Source organism: Carlito syrichta, unplaced genomic scaffold (genome assembly GCF_000164805.1).
Source record: "Carlito syrichta isolate Samal-C Ts95f unplaced genomic scaffold, Tarsius_syrichta-2.0.1 Scaffold316024, whole genome shotgun sequence".
In the NCBI taxonomy this organism is placed as follows: Eukaryota; Metazoa; Chordata; class Mammalia; order Primates; family Tarsiidae; genus Carlito; species Carlito syrichta.
Genome location: NW_007260120.1, coordinates 214,070 through 224,603, shown reverse-complemented (window position 1 = coordinate 224,603; position 10,534 = coordinate 214,070). Strand labels below are relative to the sequence as shown.

General features: G+C 45.9%; 1 protein-coding gene across 2 annotated transcripts in view; it reads left to right on the top strand.

The window, feature by feature from the left end:
* The first annotated feature begins 57 nt into the window (after positions 1–57).
* The window catches only part of SACS (sacsin molecular chaperone), a 43,260-nt gene continuing 32,783 nt past the window's right edge, over positions 58–10,534 (top strand). Inside the window, exons 1-3 of one of the 2 annotated variants that reach the window (XM_021706806.1) lie at positions 58–207; positions 5,431–5,518; positions 6,772–6,857. The gene's annotated coding sequence lies outside the window, so the exon portion shown is untranslated. The remainder of the gene's footprint in view (positions 208–5,430; positions 5,519–6,771; positions 6,858–10,534) is intronic. The other variant, XM_008073700.2, reaches the window with a different exon arrangement.

Here is a 10,534-nt window from a genome sequence, read left to right as displayed (position 1 = left end):
CGGGGGGGTCCCCGCGCGCGCGGCTCCGCTGAGGCCCCTCTCCTCCTCCGGCACAGGTGGGTGCGGGTGACCGTCCTCCCCGGCTGCGTGGGCTGCAGGACCGTGGCGGCGCCGGCGACCTGGACGGCGCGCGACCTGAAGCAGCGCATCTCCGCCGAGACGGGCCTCCCGGAGTCGGAGCAGCGGCTGTGGCGCGGAGGCCGGGAGGTAGGAAGGCCGGGGCGGGCGTCCTTGCGGTGCCGGTCCCGCGCTGAGACGCTTCACGCCTTGCCCGTGCGACGTCTGTGCCTTCCCCGTTTTGTCTGCATGCTCGCTTTCTGGAGCTGAGATGAGTTTCGGATGGGCATGGGAGCCCGGCGAGTTTTCTTTTCTAATCGTCGTGGAAGGGACTTAATCATCACGCGTGTTTTTCTCTCCGTGTTGCAAATTTAACTGGGATCCTGGTAAATAGCTTCCCCCTTTTCGGCTGGGAAGTGTCCCCCCCGGTTTTGAGTCACAGAAATTTAGGGCCGAAGGCATCTTCAGACATGATTTAATCTAGAACCTGTGCGTTTCAAGGCATACACTTACATAAAAACTTCTAATGTGCAAAGGAGTGGCTTGATAGGCCAAAACTTTGGAAGAGAGGAATATTTCACCTTGTCATGTGTTTCCTTTAAGATTGGTGAAAACCCTGCAGTTTTCTTAAAGGGAGAGTTTGATTGAAGACATTACTGGCAGTTTACTTTTTTAAAAAAACAAATTCTTTTATTCCATGGAATATCCTTGCATGATAAAGAACATCATTTCCAGGATTTGGTAGTCAAAAAGTTGAACAGATCTCGGAGGAGAACTTGAGCAGCATGGGTGGCATTTGGAGTACTGGACCCCTTGCTGCCCCTGCAACTACGGTTGAAGGCTTGCTAGTGAGATTCTTAATCCTTCAGTGCATTCCCAACCTGTGCACCTGGGTCTGGTGTCTGGTCCCCTGCCTGGTTGACACCGGCTTCTGCTTCATCTGCGCTGGTACCCCTTCGGGAATGGGTGGTCCTCCTTGCCAGGCCCCATGTGTTTGCTGCAGTACAGACATTGACTTGATTGAGGACTTTATTTTTACTTTTTAAAAGTGCTCTCTTTTTATAGAGCATGTTGTAAAAAACTAAACCCACGTCCTCATCAGACTCTCAGGTTCTTTCTTTGCCTCCACTGCCTTCTCAGCTAGGTGGTGCTGGAGGAGGGGGAGGTAGCCCCCAGCCCCCGTCCTCCCGATGGTGACTTTGGCTGAGGCCTTGGCAAGCAGGCCAGGCTAAGAAGGTTCAGCATTTGTACCAGCTGCTTTAATGAGGGTGTGGAGATATATCCCCCCCCCATGAAGGTCACCTCATCATCGTGATTTGAGTGGATTCAGCCTGGCTTGGAGGGGAGGGCATGGTTCTACTTTGTCATCTTGTCCCCTGCATGCAGTCACACGCAAAGGCTCGGCTGTGCCTCAGTCTTGCCATTAGAAGTATGTTTGCAGGTGGCTGTGCAAAACATGGACGTGGGATGGCGCGTGTGGCGGTATATGAAGACTGCTTTGGGGGGGTTGGGTTGGTGGGCCACAGGGGGCCAGGTAGGACATTTGTGTCCTGTATGAGGTCATGAGGGTTAGACTGAGTCAAGGTGAGACTGAAAGGTGAGGATAGGAGACTTTGTAAAGGGCAGACTCGTGGCAGTTTGTTACCAAATGGATGTGGGGTGGGTCAAAGCGATGGGCTTGTATGTAGAGTTAAGGTAGCAGGGTCTTGCTGAAGACGTTGGCAAGCCTGCGTCAGATGAGGAAATAGATAGACAAGGTCAAGGGAGCTGACTTGGGGGAGTGTGGTGATCAGTTTGCTTCTCCCTGTGCTTAGTGTTGGTGAGACATAAGGAATCATCTAGGGAAGCGCAGGAACCGGAGGGGAGGGTGCCCTAGCTCCTGCTTCCTGTCCTGCCTGTGTGTGTGTAACAGGCCTGCGTCATTCCCATGTCAGGCCTGCTTTCCTATTCCTAACAGGACGGGACAGCACGAATTTTAGCCAGTTCTAGTCTCTACTGGGTCGCGACTCTTCAGGCAGTTTCAAGTCTGGGGCTAGAGACCCACCCCTGGGAAGTGGCTGAAGCTGAAGTCTGGGACACGTGTTGGGAGTGTGGTAACCATTTGTGCCACAGCTCACTGTGTTCCAGACATGGGTCCAGGGATGGGGGTGTGTCCTGGAGCAGGTGCCGGGCCACCCACTGCGTGCCAGCGACATGTTCACACGTGAGGGCCCTCTCAGCAGTCAGAGGCGTGCTACGTTAGTTGTCACTGGTCACATGAGAGCGCCCAGGAATCACAGGGATGAAGGGACAGGCCAGCATTGAACTGAGCCCTGTCCATGGGCTTGTTCCGTCTTCTGTCAGGGCGTCAATCGGAGACAAATAAAAGTGGAATGTAAAGCTCTTTAGGACAGAGGAAAGACTGAAACCATTAACATTAACTTCAGAAGCTCAGTTGTGGGATGGTTCTCTCCTGACTCAGAGAGGTTATGCTCACCTCCACTGACCTGACTTGTCGTGCCAGGCGGTGCCATCAGACAGGTTCCTACACAGAGGTGGACTCTATTTTCCTTTGTAACTTGCCATACCACTCAGAGCCTTTCCAAGTTGGATTGTGAGAATTCAGATGCCTTGGACGGGCAGGAAGGACAGCTGCCACAGCTTCTTGTCCCTCGCTGGCTGCTTGGTGTGGATGTCGCAGGAGGCCTGGGCTTCTGTCTTTGTAGGTGCCACCGTGCTCTTTCTCTGAGTCCCTGGCTTCAGCTGGTCTGGACGTCATGATGCCTCCCTCTGCCTCTGGTCCCTGAAGAGACTGCTTGCCTCCTCCTGGGCCGTTCACGTCCATGACAGATGTGTTTAGGCCTCACACCAGGAAGTCCAAATTATTACTTGACTTTTCTGTCTTTGAATTGGTCACAAAGGCCCGTCTCCACCTCCAGCTCTGGGCATCTCCCGGGTCCTCTAAAGCTGAATGAGGAAAGTGTGTTGGGAATCCAGACTGAGGCCAAGGCTTGTTGCTTGTTTAGTAATTTGGAAAGAGTTTCTGTTCCTTATAGACGAAGATGAGCATCTCTGAGGTTGTAAGGGAGGTTAGGTTGGCATAGGCAGAGACCCAGGCTACTTTATAATCATCCTGTTTTGAAAACAAAAATGGGCAACTTTGAAGATCACCTGCGGAGATGAATAGGACCAACGTGACCTTGCTTGTTGGAGTGATTTGGGATCCGGAAAGGGACACAGACCAAAGGCCCAGCTCTTGACCAGCGCAGAGGGAGGGAGGAGATCGTACTGCGAGGGGGCTAGAGCTGCTGGGTGCTTATTCAGAGGGTCATGTCCTTGTAGATAGGCCACAGACACAGTGATCAAAGGATACAGTGTTCAAAGGCAAGGATCACCACACCCACCGACCCGCCTGTACGGACATAGTTTTGCTAGGTGGTTTGCTCAGTGTGGGACTGGAGATGTCTTCTTCCTCAGATCTACTTTAAGGCCTGGAAACTTCTTCCTGCATTAAAGACTTCCTTCCTGCCTTCTTCCTCTCAGTGTTCCATAGCTGTACTGACTGGGCGTGTCATCCTTGGCTCATGCACAGCTGTCTTTTACTATTTAACTAACAACAGGTGGTCGCCTGTGATGATGTTATCCAACCAGAGAACAAGGACTTAGTCACTGTTGACCTCTGTGTCTCCTCTCCCCAGCACACACCTCAGTCTCCCTTCCCATCCCCTTGGAGCTGTCACCCTGCTGCCTTTTGGTGGTTTTAGTTCTGTAAGTGTGTGCCTGTGTGTCTGTATAGGTGTGTACAGATATGTGTTATGTTTGTGTATGCATGTGGGTATGTGTGTGTATAGCCTAACTATATCTCAAACAATATACTGTTTATGTGTAGTTGTAAACTTTATGAGAAGCTTATTATTCTGTATGTAGCAACTTGGAGCTAGTTTATTTTACTCAATAGGACGTTAGTATTCATCCACATTTGTGTGCAGTTCAGTTAATGCGTGTTTCGTTGCTGTGTAATAGTCCACTGCATTAATATGTCACAGAATTTGCATTTTGCCTGAATTTTTTTGTGAGCACCGGTCTTCCAGGAGATGTTGAGTATCTGTATGATTGGAAATGCGGCAGAGCAAATGAGACTTGAGGGAGATTGGAGGGTGAACTTGCTGGTGCTGAGAGATTCCGGGGATATGTGGCTTGGGGAGAGAGAGATTTGCTCCTGGCCCTTTCCACCGGAGGTTCCCGGTAGAAGGTGATGCTGTTCCCTGAGACTCCTGATCAAGATGGAGATCCCTGTGGAAGGAGCACTAGTGGGGCTGCCCTTTGATGGGTTTAGTCTCAGGCAGCTTGGAGGGTATTGTGCGATGGGTCATCAGGAATGTTGCATTTTTGAGATGGTAAAGGAAGTCCCTCATGCCCTGTCGATGGGTGCCAGTTGGAAAGGTGGTCCTTCTGGTGGGTGGTTGAATCATGTTTTGCAGATTGTTGACCTGTAAGAGGTCACTCCGTGGGGACACTCAGGGATGAACCATGAGGGGAAGAAGGTGGATGTGGCTTTGGATTATTTACTTTTTTTTTTCAAAAAAGTAACTCTGTTACCCTGCTCCTGTGGATCACAGTAATACTGTTGTGCTCTGCCTTTATGACAAAAAGAAAAGTCACCACAAGGAAGGCAGACACTAAGGCAGTTTTCTGGAAAGTGGGTTTCAGGAAAGTTGGAGATGAGAGCAGCTCAGAGGCGGGAAGGCTCCTCTGTCCCTTCCTTCCATGTCACGCCTTTTTGTTGGGGCTTCATCTGTAGCCGTGTTTTCCAAAGTGTGTCACGTGATGCTGTCCTAGGGATGCTCTTGGAAAATAAAGGAAATGCTGCTAACATGGGGACCTGCTACTTAGGGTAACCCTTTCTAAAAAGACTACCATATATGTATATGTTAATATGTTCAGTGTCCTAAGAACCAACTTATTCCAATGAATTTAAAAATAGAATTTTTTTGTCCTCTTATATCTGCTGGGGTCTCATGGAGCCCTGTCAGAAATGTTGACCAAAAGAATGATTTTGTTTATGTTAACAATCTTGATTCATCATTAAAAAACTTGGGTTATATTAAAGCAGAAATATGTGTATTTTTATCTATTGCTTAGAACCATTAAAAAAATTCTTAGAACCATAAAGGAAAAATCCTTAGAATCATTTAACTTTTAAATAACATTTGACTACATTTCTGTTCTCTGGAATATTCCCTCCTCTACAGCAATTTACTTCCTGATAAGAAAGGTCAGAAAGAATAGCTAATATGTGTTGCTTCTTACATGAAAAACATTGGAGGTAAAGTTTTGAACTTGCAGTATTAAGGATTATATTGCTTTTCATGCATTTTCTTTTCTTTTTTTCAGTTGCCTGATTGGATCAAGATTGGAGATCTGACTTCCGATAATTGTCATCTTTTTGTAAACCTCCAATCAAAAGGCTTAAAAGGGGGAGGTATAATATTGACATTATTAGAAGTATATGCCATGTTTAGTTGAAAAAAGATTAAACTTTTCACAAAGAAGCAGAGAGTAGAATGGTGGTTGTCAGGGAGAAGGAGGAAGACATGGGGAGTTTTGGTCATAGGGCACAAAGTTGCACAGAATCAATAAGATCTGGAGATGTGCTGTACGTGCAGGACCCATGATTAAGAATACTGTGTTGTATACTTAAAAATTTGTTAAGAGGGTGGTAGATATATTAAGTGCTCTTACCACAAAAGGTCAACACATCTTACTACCACATCGAAGAGGACAGGAAGACACTTATGCAGGGGATGGATGCATTGATGGTGCTGGTGGTGGTGAGGATGGTTTCATGGCAAATACTCACCGCCAGATGCATCAAGGTGCAGCTTTTTCTGTGTCAATCATGTCTCAACTAACCGGTTTTTAGAAAGATGATGTTTTGCAAGTGAAATGAAGCAGATAGCATTGGGGTGCAGTGAGGGGTGTCAGGGCCAGAGGAGACAAAGCAGGGAGCTAGTTAAGTTAGAAGGAGTCGATAGAAGTCTATAGGAACATCTTGAATGAAATAATGCAAATATATTGAGATGATAGTTTGGTTTTTATAAGCACAGGTTTCTTCTTACTTACCTGCGAATTAAAGAAATCCTGTGCATCTGAGGAATTTTTTCCCTCTCCTTACTCTCCCTCTAGCCACCTCTTGCCTCTTGTAAGGTGACCTGATCAGCTGGTATAAGTACATCTAGTCTAGGGAGGCTTAAGAGTACCTAGCTGGACAGCCGTTGAGACAGTGACTGCTGTCAGAACAGCCAGCCAGGATGCAGGCTGAGTCTGTGGATGTTGAGAATGTGAGCACCGGCCATTCTCTCTGGCTTATTTAGTGGCAAAACAACCACTAAACAGCACCATTTATTTTACTTGCTTTGGAATATAGCAACATTCCCCCTCCACTTCCCTGCCATGCTCTTTGTTTTTGAAGTAATGATCTTTTGTGATAGTGTACTTTAGAACACTTTTTGAAACATAATTTGCAGTACAGTTAAAACTCTTGAGATGTGATAAACAGTGTCACCTGTCTTTCTTCCACCTGATCCATCAGGTGGGTTTTTGCACCGGGTGCTGCAATGCCATGTCTGCAGCTGTGCCTTGTGTAGTCTTGCTATGGCTTAGAACCAGATCCCACGTTGGTGGTGGGTCATGGCATATTTCTCCAAATCATTTAATGTGTGTTCCACGTTTTAGGTCGATTTGGTCAAACCACTCCACCACTTGTTGATTTTCTCAGGGACATTTTGAGAAGATACCCTGAAGGAGGACAGATTCTTAAGGTAAGACATGCATTGTGTTTATGTGTGATTTACTTTAATAAAAGTGAGATGAAGTCAGTGTATTTTGAAGTCTGCGCTGTGGTGTATAGCTGGATGGGATGGGTTTGAGTCTTGGAGTCGGTATAAATCTTTGGAGTTTCTAGGACAAGTAGCACATGAAAGCTGTATGTGCTGTCATCCAGCTTAGTGTTGCTCCAGAAGGTTCTATGCAGAACACGGCAGGAGCATCACACACCAGCCCTCCACAGACTAACACAAAAGCTGCAAGCAAGGCCCCAAGCATGTGCCCACTTTATCCCTTGGGCCTAGAGTCTGGCTTTTGTGAGAGGGTTTATTAAAAAGGATAATTAGCTGGGCTTGGTGGCTCAGCCTGTAATCCCGTGTCTTGGGAGGCCGAGGTGAGTGGATTGCCTGAGCCCGCAGGTTCGAGACCTGCCTGGGCAACTTGGCGAGACCTTATCTCTACAATAAATCAAAACGAGCCAGGTGTGGTAGTGCGCACCTGTAGTTCCAGCTACTCAGAAGGCTGAGGTGGAAGTATCGCTGGAGCCCAGCAGGTCGAGGCTGCGGTGGCCGGGAGCGGTCACTGCACTCCAGTCTGGGCAACAGAGTGAGACTCCAACTCAAAAAATAAGTAAATAAATAGTAAAAAGGATAATTATTTTAGTTATTATTTTCTTTTTTTTTTTTTTTAGTTTAAATATACTTGTTTAAAAATAGAACCCAAAACTGAACAACCATAAAAGAAAGCAATAGTGGAAGATATCACAGCAATTAGTTTCTATGCGTAGGCTTGTAAGAGACCTCCCTGATTGTAAAAGTAGAGAGTCATGCATTTTCCTTCTCATTTCCTTATCTCGTGATGATGACCTTCAGTACCTTAGCCCTTGTTATATTTTCTAGTTTAAATGGAAAACTTAGAGAATTAGGACAGAATCTGTGTGACTTCGATAGGCACTGATTGAGGATTGCTGTGTTGTAAATAATTGTAGCAAGGTGGGAGATGAGAGCACTTTCTGCCCATCTTTCAGGATAAGCACGAGTGGTTCCCAGAAGGCAAATTTGAAAGCGATTACGTTGACGTATTAGGAAAGGGAAGACCGGAAGAGTCTGGTTATGGGGCTGTTTGGGGACAGAAGAAGTGAATATTACAAACTCGAAGATTGAGTTGGTGTCAGGAGTAGGTTCTTATCTGCTTGAAAGGGATCAAATGGGATCCTCTGAGAAACGGAGCAGGTGTGGGAGCACGGTCTTTGGCACATGGCTGGCAGAACTGTGGCCAGTTCTGCATAATCTTTGTTCTGTATATATTTCAGTAGAATTCAGCTGTTTAAATGTAATAGAAAAATTAGAAGTTACTCAGTCCTGGACCAATACCTTTTACAATGTTGCTGACACAGGTACCAGAGACTTTTGTGACTTGCCCAAGAACAGATGCATAACTTGTTATTGCTCTTCTCAGATTCAGTTTGAAAGCAGTCTCTGAGGATTACAGCCTAGGGATAGAGCGATCCATTTTATTTTCTGTTCAAGTTGCGAATGATGGCTGGAATCGAGATGCTGGATTTTATCTTCAGCTTTCTCCATCTCTGTTCCTAAAATACACATACATCACAAATAGATATCTGGATGAAAACAAGATATCCCAATCCTAAAATGCTATCATTTGGCAAGTTAACATTGTGTTTTACTGTCTACTTAATTCTTATTTCCATGCTTTTATTATCCTAATATCCAGATGTAAATAAGATAACTAATTTTTAGGTATTCTGTTAGACTTTATGGGGCTTAAAAAATTAAAACTCCTATGAGAAATAGGTAGTTGTGTCAACAAGAGTAATTAGTGGCTGTTGGGGAGGCAACAGAAGGGATGGCAGAACTAGTTGTGCTTGGGCTGGAACAGGTGGTGGCTGTGACACCTCGGCCCTCTGGGATGCACTGTAGGAACTGGAACCCTGAGCTAGAGATGAGCTTTCAGTTCTGTGACATCCTCAGTCTCCTTCCAGTTGTTCTGTTAGTATGGACGTTTGGCCCCCTCTTCAGATGAGGGCGTCCCTGCAGGAATTGTTGTAGTGTCCACATGAACTCCTTTGTCTGCTGCCCATCCCACATCCAGTTTAGTGGTCCAGGGCTTTAGGGAAGTAAAAAAGTACTTCCCCCTCAACAGTAGAAGTTCTTGAGTTTACGAATATAAGACGCTTTCTTGTATTTCTAAAGACCCCTCCATCTAAAACAACCTCTTCATTTGGTTTGGTCTAAGAGTTCCTTCAGGAAATGACCATCTGTTGATTTTTTTCCCCCTACTTTAGACAAGATCTAGAATAAGCTAGGCATAACATCTTTGGAGTTTGCTTCAAGTGTTGATGATGATGGGGTTGGATCTGGGAGTTGAACCTTACTTTAGCTGTCCCAGAGCCCAGTGTGGTTCTGGTGGGTGTCCCAAAGTGGTTGGGTTGCCAGGACCATTTAGAGGCAGATCTTGCAGTTTTCCCTTTTCATTCTGCATCCTAGGGGTGTGACCACCCTCTTGTCCCCCAGCACCACCAGACAAGTAACAGGAAGCAACAGCTTAGTAGAGGAGAAAGGCGGGGTGGTGACTCAGGCTTTCAAGAACATCCTGTGGAAGGGCACACATAGGGTGATGCCACTTGGTATCATTGTTTTCTAAGAGAAGGTAAGTTGGTAAGCAAATGATAAATAAATAAAGGTCTATTTTTTTCTAACTGCTCAAGCATGAGATACTTCCCACAGCCAGCAGTATGTGCAGCTTTTGGAAATGGAGTAATTTTTTTTGAACAAAGCTTTGAGTAGATTGTGAATAAGAGACAGAATTTTTTTTTTTTTTTGAGTTGGAGTCTCACTCTGTCACCCAGACTGGAGTGCAGTGGCCGCTCCCCGCCACCGCAACCTTGACCTGCTGGGCTCTGATGATCCTTCCGCCTCAACCTTCTAAGTAGCTGGAACTACAGGCACACGCTACCACACCTGGCTAATTTTTTTATTTACTGTAGAGATGAGGTCTCACAAAGTTGCCTTGGTGGGTCTCGAACCCGTGGGCTCAGGCAATCCACTCACCTCAGCCTCCCAAGGCGTGGGATTACAGGCTGAGCCACAAGTCCAGCCCTAGTGGCTTTTAATTGGCCATCTTATGCCTACCATTTAGAATGTTTATTTTTGCTTTCAGAAGATGTTCAGAAATAAGCAAGGGAAAAAAAAGATCCACATCATTTATAGCTATGCATAACCAAAGCAAATGAAACAAAAAAGGAATGCTCAAAAAAATTTTAAGCCAGACCTACAGACCAATCAAAATATTAGACCAGGCACACACAATCAGGCAGAACATAAATTCTGTAGAAACCAAGAGTATTCAAACCAGAAGAATATTGTTCTTACACCAGAATGGATTTACCAGAAAAAGACAAGTCATTTATCATCCCAGGAGGGGTGCAATTTCCTTTATTAAGATGACCTTGTAACCAAATCAGCAAACAAAGCAAAAAATAAATAAGTAAATAAAAAATTCACCAAAGGAAGATAGCTCAGGAATTCAAGATTCACCATGACAGTAGAGGTGACTGCAGAAGTGGAGAGTGTAAAGGTCTCAGTTAGTGGCACACTTGATTCTAGGAGCCACCAATTAATCCACCAGAAGTGACCTCACTTTGGTGCCACTG